Source organism: Herpailurus yagouaroundi, unplaced genomic scaffold, assembly GCF_014898765.1.
Source record: "Herpailurus yagouaroundi ecotype Mexico unplaced genomic scaffold, PumYag 246, whole genome shotgun sequence".
In the NCBI taxonomy this organism is placed as follows: domain Eukaryota; kingdom Metazoa; phylum Chordata; class Mammalia; order Carnivora; family Felidae; genus Herpailurus; species Herpailurus yagouaroundi.
Genome location: NW_024412463.1, coordinates 1,772,196 through 1,789,059, shown reverse-complemented (window position 1 = coordinate 1,789,059; position 16,864 = coordinate 1,772,196). Strand labels below are relative to the sequence as shown.

At 50.0% G+C, this 16,864-nt stretch overlaps 1 long non-coding RNA gene across 1 annotated transcript; it reads right to left on the bottom strand.

Moving 5' to 3' along the window:
• Positions 1–431: 431 nt before the first annotated feature.
• LOC121019867 (uncharacterized) lies at positions 432–14,858 on the bottom strand. The gene is made up of 3 exons (XR_005785798.1): positions 14,735–14,858; positions 873–1,038; positions 432–556 (listed from the first exon to the last, which is right to left on the bottom strand). It is a non-coding gene; the product is annotated as an uncharacterized LOC121019867 (long non-coding RNA).
• Positions 14,859–16,864: the final 2,006 nt, after the last annotated feature.

Genomic DNA, 16,864 nt, shown 5'->3' with positions numbered 1-16,864 from the left:
AGGCAGGGCATCAGCCACGTCAACTCACTGTTGAGCAGGTAGCATGGTACCTGACCCAGATAGGTCTTTGCCCCGGGCCGGCGTGGAGGGAGTGTGGTTTCCCCGTGCTAACTTTGCCCCACCTGGGCTCAAAGGTGAGAAGCCCGTCTTTCCCCCTGGCGGTGGGGGAGGGGGTTCGGTTCGCCATGTGTCCGTGAGGGAATTTAAGGTTTTTATGGTCACTTTGGGTAGAAGAAGGGATGGAAAGGATTCCACCCCAAGCGGAATAGTAATAAGGCCTGCCACCTCTAATCTGTTCAGAAGCACCTGCTATGCGACTCAACGTGCGCTGGAAATGAGGTGCGATGCTGTGCTGGGGCAGCTCCACAGGTTGGTCTCAAGACCCATTAACACTCTTAAAAATTATAGAGGCCCCCAAGCATTTTGTTTATGTGTGTCACGTCTTTTACTGTTCATCGATGTCCAAACACAGGAACACAAAAGCACACCTTCCAACAGTCATCAGGGTGATAATCATCACATGTCATGCCCCTTCAGAAAACACCACTGTTTATACCTGTGAGACGAGGGTGACAAGAGGAAGTGACTGTGTTAGTATTGTGAAAATCGTGTTAGGTTTGAGAAATCCCCTAAAAAGGTCTCAGGGACACCCAGGGAACCCACTTTAAGACCGCTGAATAGAAAAACCTGTCACAGCCTTCAGGAACCTTTATTCTCAGCTGTCACCCTCCTCTCCCCAGTCGCCATGCCCTGGAAGCCAGGGCCCCAGTTCAATGTGAACGATTATTGGGTGGCTGGCTGAGCTTTATTCCTGTTATCCGTACTGATTTATCAGGCCCTTTTCAAAAGGAAGTTCGTGGATGCCAACACACCTGCGTGGGCTCTGCATTCCTGGAGGTATTGTCACGTCCTCTCTCCCCTCCTCTGGGTGTGGCATCCCTCTTGGACTTTCCTTTCTAGAAGGGAGGGCCAGGCCAGAGCTTCCTGGATCTCCTGAGCGGAATTTGCTCTGAGGCTTGCGTCATAGGTGCGCCTGAGCTGTGTAAGGAAGGAATGTGGAGGATAGTTTGAATTTGATAAACGTGTTGTGGAGGAGGGGGACCCCTTTCATTCCAAGAGCTGCTGTGGCCACAAGTGAGTTGTCAGGGCCTGCATTTCAGCCTTACTTGAGAAGCACGAAGCCCAGAGAAACAGCACAGAGGGTTTATATTTCTGTTTCTTTAGTTCCAAGACCGAACCCTAATCTCATTTCTCTCCATCATCCCTCCCCACCCCCAAATCCTCAAGCCAAAGCTGCTCAAGACTTACGTGTGGAATAAAAGCTAGCCCCATGCCTCGGAGAATTAGTACCCAGTGAGTTAGCAAGACAAGTAAGGTATGACACAAACTCGATAAATTATAGGTTCTCAAAATCATTAGTTGGCAATCGGCTACCGCTGATAATCACAGCCACACACTGTCGTGTCCTTCCAGCCCGTCTCTGCCCTCTGGAAAAACCAATGAGGGTTACATCTCTGTTGCATCTTCCTTTTCAGTACTTTCTGTCTTTAAGTCCATCTCCAACTTAACACGACTGTTTTCTCTTGGAACCTACCTTGTGAGGTGGAAAGAGTGTGTACTTTTCCACGATTAGTTTTATTGATTCATGTTTTATACAATAACACTTCTTTCTTTCCTTCATCCTCCAACTCTTAGGTGGGGGGGGGGGGAGAGAGAGGTGCCAAGAAATCATATATACTGGTGTTAAGATTTTATTCAGGGGGCGCCTAGGTGGCTCAGTCAGTTGAGCGTCCGGCTTCGGCTCAGGTCATGATCTCACAGTTTGTGGGTTCGAGCCCCGCGTCGGGCTCTGTGCTGACAGCTTAGAGCCTGGAGCCTGCTACTGATTCTGTGTCTCCCTGTCTCTCTGCTCCTCCCCCACTCATGCTCTGTCTCTCTCTCTCCTTCAAAAATAAATTAAAAAAAATTTTTTTAAATAAAAAAAAAAAAGATTTTATTCAAGACGTTTCTCTTGCCAGCTCTTTTTCTCCTTGATTGCTCAAGTTCCAGTTTTGATGGAGAGGGAGCTGGTTAATAATTCTCTGAGAAAGAGTTGAAGTGTATGTTTATGAATCTCAGACTACTCACCAAAGCATTTTAAGCCTTTTAGCAGAGGTGGAATTAAGTCACATGATCGGTTTTCTGGTTACTAGCTTCTAACACTTTGGTACTTTGTGTGGGGGTGGGGTGGATGTGCTCAAAGCTCAGGAAACTGGTGAATTATCTCCTGTAGCCTTTAAGAAGCTAGATGCCCTTTTCTTCAGTAAAAGCCCATCTTTGTGGGAGGTGCTATGTGCCAGGCACAGTGCAAGAGCCCTGCTCTTGAGAAGTCTTGCCCTCTGACTTTTTCCCTCTCTAGGACTCAATTTCTCCATCTGTGAATGCAGGCATTGGATGAGCTCATCTCCACAATCCCTTCCAGCTCTTAACATTCTATGGCACCCCAGGGATAATGGAGATTGATCATCATTTCAACATTACCAGGGATGAACTAGAATGAAAAGTGTAATCTTTCCATCAGGCTCAACAGGCAGGCTGCAGTCATCAGCTAAAATATTCCAGTTCCTAGGAGGTGTTGAGAAGATGATCAAAATTAACATTTATGAGGGTCCTACCTGGTTCCAGGAGCCGTGCCCAGTGCTTTCCCGTGGATTATCTTATTGACTTTTAAGTAACACCGGAAGAGCTTTCTATTTGGAAACACTCAAGTCCTCAGTTTTTCAAGTGATAGATGTTAACTTGAGCCCTTGCTCTGCTCCTCACTGGCTGGGTGACCTTGGCCTTGTTCCTTTAACAGCTCAGAGCCTTAGATTCCTCTTCTATGAGAGGAGACGGCAGTGGCCACCTCATCACATTGTTGTAGGGATCAGATGAGAAACTGTACGTGAACTCTGCCAACCATCAAATACAACATGTATACTGGTGGTTACTACTTAGCAAGTAATGATGCCTACCTACCAAAGCTTTTGGAGGAATTTCAAGAAATCCCTTGAAATAAAACAGAAATGTGTAATAAGGCACTCCTGTTTTCACACAGGGTAGCCTTTTCATGGATCTCTCTTACAGAGGCTGGGATGCAGCCTAGAGTAGCTAAGCACGTGACTCCTAGGTGCCAACACTCAAATCCTACACTCTGCTATTTCCTAGCTGTGTGACCTCGGGCAAGTTCTTAACCTCTCTGAGCTTCCATTTCCTCATCTGTGAAATGAGGATCATAAGAGAGTTAGTTAATTGTCTTCATTCCTGTGCCTTTGTACACTTAGGACAGGGCCTAGCACAGACTAAGGGCTTCATAAATGTTGCCTATTATTGTCATTATTGCTAATTACTTTTACTACCTATGGCCATAACACAATTCATTAGTGCAATAAGGAAAGCCTCTATGTATAGGACACTGCTTCTCGCGTGGAGATAAAGGATAAAAAGTGAAGATACGATTCCTCCCATCTAGCATTTCACAGTTCACGTACAGATTGGTTCAGCAAACATCCTTGGGCACAACCACAGACCAGGCAAGGAAACACAAATATGAATAGAGTTCTTGCCTCCAAGGGCAAGGCAAGCGTTCCAAGACAAGGCAAGAGTTCCAAGGACAAGGCAAGAGCTCCAAGGCAAGAGTTCTTGCCTCCACGTCTAACTGAGAAGTCAGAGATGGAGAGATGTCTTCAGGAAGTGGTGGCCACGGCAGCTAAGGGCGGTGGTCAGCTGTTGGGCGTGGACCACCCAGAGATCACATTCGGCTCAGCCACCAACCCTCTGTGGGACTCACCTCGATCTCTCTAAAGGCCACTCCCCTTAGGAATAAACTGAAGATAGTCATAAGATCTACCCTCTTTGAATAAGTATTTATTGAGTGGCTATGATGTGCCAGGCACTGATTCTAGGCGGTAGGCATGCAGTCGTAAAGGAGACACGATAAAGTCCTTGCCCTCCTGGAGCTGATATTCCACGGGGTAGAGATAGAATACACAAATTAATTAAAATGTGTGTGTGTTAGTGAGAGGAGTCAGGGAGAAAAGTAAAGCAGGGAAGGGAGATGGGGAGGCCTGGGGGTGGGGTAAGGTGTGGAAAGAGAAAGAAAATTTAACATGGGGTGGCAGGGATGGCCTCTCAAGGAAGCTGGAGGGAAGAAAGTGATCCCCTGTGTCTGGGGGGGGGGGGGGCGCGCGCTGGGGGGGGGGGGGGGTGGGGGGGAGGCTTCCTTCCAGGCAGGGGCTCAGCATGAGCGTGAGGATTAAAAGCGATAAAGCTCACTCTGTGCCTGGCACACGGCAGGCACTCGGAAGACACCAGCTGCTATTTTGAGCCATTACTCACCGCTAAGGCCAGGGTATGAAGGGGGGGGGGGCGGAAAAAAAAGACTGACTGACTCAGCCAGCCGGGCGCGCTCTGGAGTGTTTCACAGTGAGGTGACTTTGGTTAGAGCTAGGGCAGAAGAATGAGTAGGAGTTTGCTAGAGGCATGGGGGGGGGGGCGGGTGTGGGACGGGGGAGGAGGCATTCCAGGGAAAGGGAGCTTTTGCTGCAGAGTTGTGGGGGTGGAGAAAGAACATGGTGTGTTCCCTGAGCCATTGCGTGGGGTGTGGGCGTACTGGGTGATGGCCCTCTCGTGAGGTGGGGGCTGGAGGAGTACGTGGAAACCAGATGAGAAGGGCCTCAGATGCCTCCGTGACAGTGACAAGTTTATGCTTTCTCCAGTTGGTGCTGGGAGACTCCTCAAAAGTTTACAACTGGGCGATGAAAGGATCAGATTTGTATTTTCATAAGCTCTATGGAGGAGGGAGGCACCGGGGGCAGCAAATTAATGAGTGATGCAGGGAAGGGGATAATTAAATGGCAAAATGAATGGTATGGCTTATGGGACACAGGGAGGAGGCAGGACATCCATCCATTCATTTACCCATTTAATCAGTCGACGTCTAGTGAGGTCCAGCTAGGTGTCGGGCACGGGCGAGACGCTGGGGCCATCTCTCTCCACAAGGCAGACAGATGATAAGCAAGCGAGCCCAACTTGGGAGGGGGGCAAGGAAGTGTCGCAAAGGCGGTTGTTTATGTCCCAGGCAGGTAACTGAAAGGAGTGCAGGGCCTGGGCAGGCTTGCAGAGGCCTCCTGCTCCAGCAAAGGGCTCACCTCCACTCTGTGTGGCTGTGGGAGAATGCGGGTTCTGTACGGGCAGCTCTGCCAATCCTTTAAGAGGCTGGACATTTTTATGTGAAACTTCCTGATTTTTGTTTTGTTTTGTTTTTTAATGTGAGAGAGAGAGAGAGAGAGAGAGAGAGAGAGAGAGAGTGCATGCATAAGCAGGGGAGGGGCAGAGAGAGCCTGACACGGGGCTCTAACTCATGAACCACAAGATCACGACCTGAGCGGAAACCGAGTTGGATGCTTAACCGACTGAGCCACCCAGGTGCCCCTGAAACTTCCTGATTTTTAGGTGTTGGCCATTGACTGAACAGAGTGTGGTGACTGAGAGTAAATGAAGTGTGTGTGTGTGTGTGTGTGTGTGTGTGTGTGTGTGTGTATTCTACCTAGTATGCGTTGTAGGGAAAGCTCTGAGGGGGTGATATTTAAGTAGTATAAGGTGTTGGTCACGGGAAAAAGCATGTGTCAAGGATCCAGGCGGGGAAAAACGTGGTGTGTCTGAGGAATTACAGGGAAGCCCGTGCCTGGAAATTCACGGCCGAAGGAGAAGGCTCCTAATGAGACTGAAGGCCGGGGGTGGGCCGGGCTGGGCCCTGCAGGGGATGATGCGGAGTCTGGGTTTTACCCCGAGTTCACTGGAAGGCTGCCTCCGAATAATCAGAGACAACTTTTAAGGTCTGTGGCATCATTCAGATTCTAGAATCTAGACTTAGAAGCGGGAGGAAATGCAGAGCAGTTTTAGGGAGAAAAGTGGCGAGGCCAGAGTCGTTCTCGAGGTACGGAAGCATCCTTGTGTAGGGGATGATGAGCAAGCTGGCCCGTGAGGCACGCCGCACAGAGGGCCTGGAAGGCCTTGGGAAGTGACATTCAGATAGGAGGTTGGTGCCATGGTGTGGAAATCGCTGAACCAAGATCCTTGATCTCGTCTGGATTTTATCTTGTGGGCCAGCCTGCCCCCAGTTGTGCCTGAAGTTAAGAATCATCTCGGGTGTTTATTAAAGATGCAGATTCCTGAGGCTCCCTTTCTGCAAGCCCATTTCTGGAGGTCTGGAGCCGGGCCAGGGAACCTGGAATTTTAACTACCATCTGTGGGATTCTGACCCTCAAATAAGTTCGGGAAGTGTGCTCGAGGCATTGGGTGTCGTTGGGTGTTTCTGACCCGGGAGTCGGAAGCTGGTGGGGTTTTTTTCGTTTTGCTTTAAAGATTTTGTTTTTCAGTAACCTCCATGCCCAAAGTGGGGCTCGAATTTACAACCCTGGGATCAAGCGTCGCACGCTCCACCGACTGCGCCAGCTGGGCGCCCCAGAAGCTGGTGTTTTGAGCCAGCCTTGCGGGAAGACAGATGGCAGGCAGGGAGACCAGTGAAGGGCAGGCAGGCCCTTGCATTTGTCAGGACACGAGCCTGTGAAGGTCTGGCCTTGGCTTGTGAAGTCCCAGGGCTGCCATAACCAAGTGCCACTGACGAGGGGGCTTCCGCCAACAGAAGTCTGTGCTCTCACGGTTCTGGAGGCCAGAAGTGCAAAATCAAGGTGCTGCCGGGGGTGGTTCCTTCTGGAGGCTGCAAGGGAGAATGGTCCAGGCCTGTCTCTTTAGCTGCCGGTGGCTGCTGGCAATCATTGGGCGTCCCTTGCGTATGGACACGTCACTCCCGTCTCTGCCTCTGTCCCACGGAGCATTTTCTCCATTTTAACCTGTAAGTTAGATGCTGCCTGAGGGTTGAGGGAGATCAAGATTTGCTGAAAAGCTGCTTGCCTGGCATATGATAAATTCTCTTGAAGCTTGTTCTGCGAACGGCAAGAAGCATTTACTGGGGCCTTGGGGGGTGTGGTATCAGAGGTGTTGTAGGCACACAGAAGGCCCCTACAGAGCGGCTAATAAATAAACGAGGACCGTGGCAGCCGTGGCTGGAGGCAGCCGTGAACAGAAACTACTGGGCAGCCAAGACTATGGGGCAGCAAACGTGCAAGAGTTTGTTCCTAAGGCATTTAGACCGTACTCTCATTTCATCCTGGGGTGATCAACTCACCCTGGTCTGCCTGGGACTTCCCCGGTTTTATCCCTGAGGGTTCTGGGAAGGCCTCTCGGTCTCTGGCAAACCCTATTTTGTCTTCACGGAAACATGGGTTTAGGCACGGTTACTGTTATCACCCACGTTTTACAGATGAGCAAACGGAGTTACAGGGAAATTGAGTAACTTGCCCAGAATCACACAGACAAGGGGCAGAAATGGTAGTTGGGTTCTGGGGCTCTCACCCTTCTCTGTGGCCTTCTATAGGGTCAAGTGAATTTCAACTGTTGGCCCAAAAATCTCTCTTCCTTTATGAAATACATAATTATGCTTGGAAGCAGAAAGCATGCCTGTGTCCTTTTCCCCTTGCCCTGAGATAATCCAACAGGTAAAAAGTCACTTAAGAGTCAGGTTGCAAGACTTGTTGCCTTCTAGGAGCCTTCTAGAAACTTGATACTCCCCAGGGGATCTGCCCCACAGCCCCGGCATCTGATCTGAATTCCTCATGGGATTTTTTTCAGCAGAGGGAGAGTGGTTCACTATGGAGAGGAGTTTCCAAAATGAAAATAAACCAATAAACAACTCAACTTGTTAACGGAGATCCAGTGACTTTGCCTTATTAAATTCAGCATTAAGAAGAGAACTAAATCATTGATCGAAACCTTCCCTGCCCCACGCCCCGGGGACATTTAAGAACTGAACATATTTTTTTTAAAAATTCAAGGGAATGCCAAGTTTTTGTAAACTCATACCAACGATGAAGGCTTGAGAATAACAACAAAGCCAGCCAAAGCCGATGCCCACGATCTCATCCCCAGGAAGTCAAGGCATGAGAGCTGGGTGATGATCGGGAGCACAGCTGGGGAGGAGCCTGGTTCAGTTCCTGCCTGGCTGCCTCTGGGCTGGTGGAGCTGGGACAGTGGACCCCACAGCTGTCCAAGTCCTGAGTCCCCGTCTCTAAAAGGGGATACTGAGTAGCTACCTCGGAAGTTGTACCAAGAATCCCACCAGATCGTAAATGTGTCACTTAACATTGTTTCTGGCCCAGGGCCAGGGTTGAATAAATGGCACCTGTCACTGCCCAAGACTCTTTTGGGCTTGCACTTTGGTCTGTGATTAGAGAGAGCCCCGAGCTAGTGTTGGTTGAAGACTCGCGCCATGTCAGGCCTGAGCGAACTGCACGACACACATTGTCTCATTTATTCCTCGCGTTAACTCGGGTCCTGCAATCATTCCATTCGCACATGGGGAGACTGAGGTGAGCTGGGGAAGATAAGGGTCTGTCTAAACATTTGCACCCACAGAGGAAGGGCTTAGGACTCGGGGCCATTCTGACTCTGCTCTCTGTTGCACGAGCAGATGTCATTTTTCTTAAAAAATTTTTTTTAAAATGTTTTTATTTATTTTGGAGACAGAGAGAGACAGAGCGTGAGCAGGGGAGGGGCAGAGAGAGAGGGAGACGCAGAATCGGAAGCAGGCTCCAGGCTCTGAGCCATCAGCCCAGAGCCCGACGTGGGGCTTGAACTCACAAACCATGAGATCGTGACCTGAGTCGAAGTTGGGTGCTCAACCGACTGAGCCACCCAGGCGCCCCCAGATGTCATTTTTCTAGTTTCAGGTCTCTAAAGAGAGTATAGTGAAGATCTATTTGTTTCTGGAGAGCGCCTGTGGGAAATTTCAAAATGGAGCAACGTGTACCCGGCAGCCTTCTGGACGGGGGAGTTTTTGCCCATGTTCTGAAGCAAAAACTTCAGGCTGAAGTCGTTTCCCTCACAGTTGAGCCTGTGCCCCAGGGTGGCACCCTGCCCACTCCTCAATTTCTTTGCCCTGAGGTAAATGGTCCAAAAGTTTCCTCTTAAACAGCAGTGCTTAAAATAAGAGTTTTGTGCATGTGGCTTGTGTTTCCTGTTACTTGTTCAGGCTGGTAAGGAGAATGTTTATCTTAGTCTGCAAACTTCGTCTGACTTTATAATCATGAGCAGTGAATGCTGCTTTTTATTTGTGCGTGGCCCTCACCTTACTTTTCCCTGGTGGGTCATTTCCATGCCCTGGGGAAAAAGATCTCCCAGCTTCATATTTAAAGTCAGGAGAGTGAGGGGCGCCTGGGTGGCTCAGTCAGTTGGGCATCCGACTTCGGCTCGGGTTATGATCTCACGGTCCGTGAGTTTGAGCCCCGCGTCGGGCTCTGTGCTGACAGCTCAGGGCCTGGAGCCCGCTTTGGATTCTGTGTCTCTCTCTCTCTCTCTCTCTCTGCCCCTCCCCGGCTCACGCTGTCTCTCTCAAAAATAAATAAACATTAAAAAAACAAGTCAAGTCAGAAGAGTGGGCATTTACTGATGCTCCTATCAAGACTGGCCATGACCTTGAGGTCCTAAGCTCTCACCCTCTGCATGGTCCTCTGCATGGCCCTAAATGAGAAACCGAGATTCTGGGCATTTTCTTCCTTGTGCCTTATTATTGCTCATTCACACACACATTCATTCAGCGATTTGCTCATTCAGATGCCAAACATGGAATGCCTGTGACAGTGCGGACAACTCTCTTCTCTCCAGCAGCCCGGTGCTTCTCAGAGATATTGCCGAAGGATCAGCTTTAAAAAAATTTTTTTTTCATGTTTATTTACTTATTTTGAGGTGGGGAGAAGGGGAGAGAGAGAGAGAGAGAGAGAGAGAGAGAGAGAATCCTAAGCAGACTCCTCGGGGCTTGAACTCACGCACCGCGAGATCATGACCTGAACCAAAATCAAGACTTAGATGCTTAACCGACTGAGCCACCCAGACGCCCCCAGAAGGACCAGGTTTTTTTTTTTTTTTTTTTTAAATTTTTTTAACGTTTATTTATTTTTGAGACAGAGAGAGACAGAGCATGAACGAGGGAGAGGCAGAGAGAGAGGGAGACACAGAATCAGAAGCAGGCTCCAGGCTCTGAGTCATCAGCCCAGAGCCCGACGCGGGGCTCGAACTCACGGACCGCGAGATCGTGACCTGAGCCGAAGTCGGATGCTTAACCGACTGAGCCACCCAGGCGCCCTAGAAGGACCAGGTTTTAAAGAATTTTCCAATCACTGCAGATGCATATTTTTGTAAAATATAATAAAAATGAATTGCAGGAAAAAGAATGAAATTAAAAAATCCCAAAGACCTATAAAATGTAAGCCCCAATTTTTTAGTTAAGGTTCGGCAGAGGCCCCCTTTTGAAGAGTGTTGCCCTTGAGCCCATGATTACCACACAGTCTGAGAAGTGTCCTCCTGGGGATGAGACCCCGAAAGACGGGAACATAAATGGGTTTGTAGGAATCCAAAGGGTGCAGAGTCCTGTGTGCAGTAGAAAGAGCCTCGAAAATCAGTCTGCAAATCCTCCCCTTCCCCACCTGTCAAAGAGGCCACCCCTCAGGTTGGCAGCTGTAGTTGATGCGTAAAGCACTAGGCACACACCTGAATCTGTGCAACACTGCAGATCTCTCCTCATCGGGTTATTCTGGTAGTTCAAGAACTTGAACGCTTACATGAGTCCATATGAGACTTCCCTTTTATTACGTACACTACTCTACTGAGTAAAATATTTTAAAATAATTTTTATTATGAAAGTAAAGCATTCCAGGGGCGCCTGGGTGGCTCAGTTGGTTAAGCGGCCGACTTCAGCTCAGGTCATGATCTCTCGGTCTGTGCGTTCGAGCCCCGTGTCGGGCTCTGTGCTGACAGCTTGGAGCCTGGAGCCTGGTTCGGATTCTGTCTGCCCCTCCCCTGCTCATGCCTCTGTCTCTCTTTCTCTCAAAAGTAAATAAACATAAAAAAAAAAATTAAAAAAAAAAAAAGAAAGTAAAGCATTCCGTAGGTGAAAAATAAGTTTCCCCTTTGCTCTCTTCCTAGATCTTTCGTTACACCAATGTGCACATACCATATTTTTTTGGACAAATCTTTCTTGTTTCACTCATGAATATGTCATGGTGACACTTCATTATTACTTACATTCCTTCTTCCTTTTTTCCAGGCTGCGATGCCATCCAAGGTGTAGGTATGCTGTAACTCGTTTAGACAGTCTTGTGATGGTGGACACTTAAGTCATCATTACTCAGTGTTTCAGTGAACATCCTAAGCATCTGTCTCGTGCACTTCTGTGTGTATTTCTTAGACCCGTTTCAAGAAATCAGTGGGTGTGCACATTTAAATGTGTAGGGACTGCCAAAGTTGTCCTCCTGAGGGATAGTGCCCATCGTCATCAGGTTTTAAAGGCGGAAAGTGCCCTGTTGAACTTACCCCCTCCTTTTGCTGATCAACAGGCCGAACCAGGGAAGAGCTTGCTGGAAGTCACACGTGAGTTCAAGACTCGGCCAAGAACACGGCTTCCTGACTCTCTGTCCAGCGAGGTCCCCAGGTTTTTTGTCAGCCTCTAACGGCGTTACAGTTTTTCACCTTGACTGGTCTGGGGCCCTGCCCAGAGCCAGGAGCAGAGGTTTGAACAAGCGTATTTGTCTCAGAGTTGAACCTCGGTCCTTAAGACTGGGTCTTAAGTCGCGCAAGAAAGGGACTGTGACTTGGGTGCCTTGGCGGCCCCTTTGGGAGGAACGTCCGGTCCCATGTGACCAAGTCATTCTTGTCACCTCCGGGGGCAGCTGAGTCTAGTGAGTGAAGCACAGAACTTGGCCTCCAAGCTTAGCTCTGCTCCGACTGAGAATTGGGGCACGGTGCTCAGCCTCTCTGTGCCTCCGTTTCCCCACCTTGGAAACAGGAGTCTCTCACAGAGCGATCGCGAAAGTAGGATGATAACTGGATGGGAAAGGCTGGGTGTCCGTTCTCCTTCTCTCATGGAGTTCAGGGACCAGGATGTGCAGCTGAGGCGTCCATCAGAGGGCAGTCTGAGCTGGAAGTGTGCGCTCTGTCCACCCAGAGGAGCACTCGCCAGCCAATCCCGGGGTGCTAATTTGTCCTCAGAGTTGAGATTTAATTGAGGTCAGAGTCATTTGTACTTATCGCTGGTGAGCTGCTCTGAAGAGGTGACTTAAGGACAAGAGGTGGCCGCATCCCAGAATTCCTCGGACACTCCCTTTGCTCTCACTTCTCTCGGAATTCCTCGTCTCCTAAAGATGATCATCTGCCTTCGCTTCTCTGACGTCGGCGCGCTCCGTTTCCATTCATGGCATCACTACCCTCTCTGGCCATCCGAGGCCATAAGTCTGCTGTGAACCCTGTCTCCCCGTCACTCCCCACCTCTCCACGGCTGCCTCATTCAGGACGAGTAGCTAGAGGTGTAACCCCCAGGGCAGACCTTCTGGACAGCCTGCAGGCACTAAGCACCACATCCAGGCAGGTCTGGGAAGGCCCAGTCTGAGGGCTGCAGGGGTGGAGTCACCTGATCTGCTCCTCTGCAGCCCCGGGGCCAGAGACACCCCTCCCCTTCCTTCACACAGCACCAGGGCTCTCCGCCCAGCCCCGCAGACCCTCTGCCTTCTGTTCCCACAATAATGGCGGCCATTCAGGGAGCGTTGACTGTGTAAAGCCAAGGCCTCCGTAGGCCTGATGTCATTTCCTTCTGAGGAGGTGGCTAGGAACCCTTAGTGTCTCCCGTTTGTGGACCAGGAAAATGAGAGCCCGCTGAGTGTAAGGACCTGTCTCTAGTCCCACAGCCAGGAAGTGGTGACACAGATCTGGAGCCCCGTGTGTCTTAACTCTTTCCCACACAGGGGGCCCTCACCCAGCCCAGGGGTGCATTACGAGGGTCCCATGAAATGTCAAAGATGCCAATGGCCATCAGTCCCAAATTCTACTTTAAAAAGAGGAGTAATTGTTTTTAAATTTCCCTTAAAAGATGAGTCCGTGTGGGACCTTCCACCTGCCCGGCGAGCACGGAAGTAACGGGCATGCGCACGGCCGGGCCCCCTTGCTGCGTTCTAGTGACGCTTGGGTGACTGGCCCCCATTTCTAAATGCTGAGACCCCCAGGGCTCAGGCCTTGGACCTCTTCTCCTTAGGACTCTTCCAGGTCAGCCCTCAACGTCACGGCTTTTAACACCACCTACGCACTCGTGGCCTTCATGCTGTTATCTCCCCGTCTCTCCCCTGAACCCATACATGTATTTACTTGCCTGCCTGGTCCCTTCATCATTGCTATCTACTAGGCATCTCGAACTTCATGCAATACAAATCGAACTCCTGATCTCTCCACACGCCTTCTCATCAAGGTTTGTCCGCCCGTGCTTTTGGAGCTTCCAGGCATCATCCTTGACTCCTGTGCTTCTCTCACACCCACATCCCATCCCATCGGCCTGACGTCCAAAATATCTCCAGAAGCCAACTGCTTCCCACCACCTTCCTATCTCCTCCCCTGGACCAACTCGCCGCCATCTCTTGGCTGGACTATTGCAGGAGCCTCCTCCCTGCTCTGTCTGCTTCTCCTCTTGCCCCTCTATAGTCTATTCTGGACTCTAAGCCAGAAAGCTTCCGGAACAACCTGGGACCACGTCCCGTGGCCGGTGGCAGCCCCCTGAAAGCTTCTTATCTCACTTAGAGTCAATGCAAACTTATCTACCAACACCCTTCCCCTCATTCAGGGCCTTTGACGTTCCCTCTGCCACTCCCTCCCTTCTTCCAGCTCTGCTTCCAGTAAGAAAGGATCAGATAGATTCTGGACCTATCTATTGGCTTTGTGTATTACTTGCCTCCCCTGTGACAGTGTGAGCTCCATGTAGGCGCGGACTGTGTTTTTCCTCCTTTAATTCCGCAATCCAGAACAGTTCTGCCCAGAGTGAGCGCTCACGGGGAAACGAGGGTGATCAATCAAAATCTATGTACAGTTGGCCCTTGAACAATGTGGGAGTTGGGGGCACCGGCCCTGCGCAGCTGGAAATTCATGTATAGCTTCTGCCTCTCAAAAAGTTAACTACTAATAACCTACTGTTGACTGGAAACCCTTACCAATACCATAAACAGTGGGTTAATATGTATCTTTGCACGTTACAGGTATTATATATTGTATCGTAACAATGAAGTCAGCTAGAGAAAAGAAAACGTGATTAAGAAAATCGTAAGGAAGAGGGGCACCTGGGTGGCTCCGTCGGTTAAGCACCCCAGTCTTGGTTTCGGCTCAGGACATGATCTCACGGTTCGAGGGATGGGGCCCCGTGTCTGACTCTGTGCTGACAGAGCGGAACCTGTGTGGGACTCTCTCTCTCTCTCTCTAAATAAATACACATTAAAAAGAAAAGAAAAGAAAATCCCAAGGAAGAGAAATAAACTTGCAGTACTGTGCTATATTTGTTGAAAAAAAAAAATCCACGTTTAAGTGGCCCCATGCATGTTGCTGAAGGGCCAAGCTCAGTTCTCAGAGGCGGTGACCATCTCAGACTGAACCCAAGCATACAAACGCTACTCCCCCTGGTGAAGGGTCGGCCAATGGGATGGCACCGGCAGTGTCACCAACGCATGAAACGGGTGCGATGTACTGATTAAGGTTCGATCAAGACGCAGACTGGATTCTGCAGGGACTGCCACCACTGGGCGCCTCTTGAGATGGAGGTTAGAGAGGGCGACTTTGCAGAGTTGTGCCTTACCTGGAACAGGAAACGGGAGGTAAGCAGGTAACAGTGTGGACCGGGTGCCAGCACGCTGCTAAGCTCATCACCTGAATGCCGATTAAATCTTCACACAGCCCCACGGCTGGGTGCTCTTCCTGTCACTACTGTAAGATGAAGAAACCGAGGCCCGTGTGAGTTGAGTAACTCGCCCATAATTGCTCAATTAACCGTCTCTCCTGGACATTCTGTCTCACCGGGTTTGGGATGAGGCCCTTAAACCTGCCTTTTAATTTTTTTTATTTTTAAGATTTTAAGTAATCTCTACACTCAATGTCGACGCTCTACCCAATGAGCCAGCCGGGCGCCCCAAACCTGCCTTTTTAAAGAGCACCAGTGGCTGTTTTTGCCGAAGCAGGTAGGGAGACACTGCACTTTCTGGAAAAGCACGGACTGACCTTGGAAGGCAATTCTGCTGTTTTAGTGCCGTCACCCTCTTGTCCACTGCAGCCCCCTGAGGAGTCCTAGGGTCACTCCTGCCCCACAGACAGGCTCCCTCTGGGTGTCCCGGATTGTATAAACGCTCAAAGGGAAAGCAAGCTGATTTTCCTTCCCTTCAGAAGTCCTGGTTGCCTCCAATGAGGTTGGTTTGCACCAGTTCTTAGGTTTTGAAAACTGTACCTTCGATCTCTGTCACCTCCCTCCTGCCCCACCTCTTTCCCTTTGAAAATGTGTCAAGACTTTTTCCATGGCTGTTAAACCGTAAAGATTTAAGTACCTTTAAAAAAAAAAAAATGCATCACGTAAAAGACACGACTGTATCTCAACACCTGGAATCCAAACAGAATGAAACAGAACTTCAACAAATACGTATTTGTTTTTGGTACCTTCTGCTGAGAGCAAAGCCAGGGAGTTTAAGCGGCAGAAGGAACACACGTCTCCTATTTACCATCGGGCAGCTGGCTGGCGTCGGCCCACGGATAGAGCGTTCACAAGCCACGGTTTCTCGGACGCTGAAACATACGTGCTGCACATCCCGGCGTATAGGTGTCCGGAGTCCTCAGGCGTCTCCTGTGCTGCAGCGGGTTACGTTCTCCAAACCACGAGCACAACCTCTCCCTTAAGGCCACTCGTTATCAAAAGATTCGAGGGACTGGAATGTGTAATTCAAAACAGACGTGCAAAGACGACGAAGTTTTATGGCTTAAGAAGAGAAAGAATGACTTTATTGCCTATAAAATAAAGTCCACATGCTACAAGTTGGCTTGAACCCACCTTGGGCAGCTTCCCCCCCCCCGCCCCGCCCCCAAACAGACCTGAGATGAAAAGCCAGGCAGCCCCTTCGTAGCCGTGGGACTCGAGGTACGTCAACTGTCTGAACCTCAGCCTCCTGCGAGGAGGGAAGTTGGGAGACGTGGTCCGATTGTGCCCCGGAGGGCTGGATCGTGTTAGGCAGAATTAGGACCTAGTCATTGTCTTTGTTAGGAAATTAAGCATGGTTTAAGGAGATGCACTTGGCTGTCAGGTTGACACGGAGCAGACTCACGATAAGAGATTTTTGTGTCTGTGTGATGGGGTAAGGGATGCCCAGAGCGCTGGTAAAACATTATTTCTGAGTGTGTCTGTGAGGGTGTTTCCGGAAACGGGGAGCGCGTGAATCAGGCCGAGTGAAGATCGCCCTCGCCAGTGCAGGTGGGCACCATCCCATCTGTTTAGGGCCCGCACAGGACAGTAGAGCAAGGGCCCATGTGCTCTCTGCTTGAGCTGGGGTATCCACCTTCCCCTGTCCCCAGACACCGGCTCCCCCGTTCTCAGGCCTTCGGACTCGGCCTGAATCACATCACTGGCTTTCCTGGTCCCCCAGCTCAGAGAGGGCAGACTGTGGGACTTCTGGATCTCCATCACCTCATGAGTCAATTCCTATAGTAAATCTCCTCACATACAGATCTTTATATTTCCTATTGGTTCTGTTTTTCCAGAGAACCCGAATAATTTTCGTCTCCCTTCTTACTTGGCCAGATGGAACCACATTAAACCTTTGCTCATTTGCTTCCTTTTTCCAAGCGGTCCCCTTGAATTTCTGCATGGCCCTGAATCAACCCTACAGAGTTCTGCTCAGATGCTGCCTCTTCCAGAACCTCCTCCCAGATGCCACCTTCCAAAGCCGTT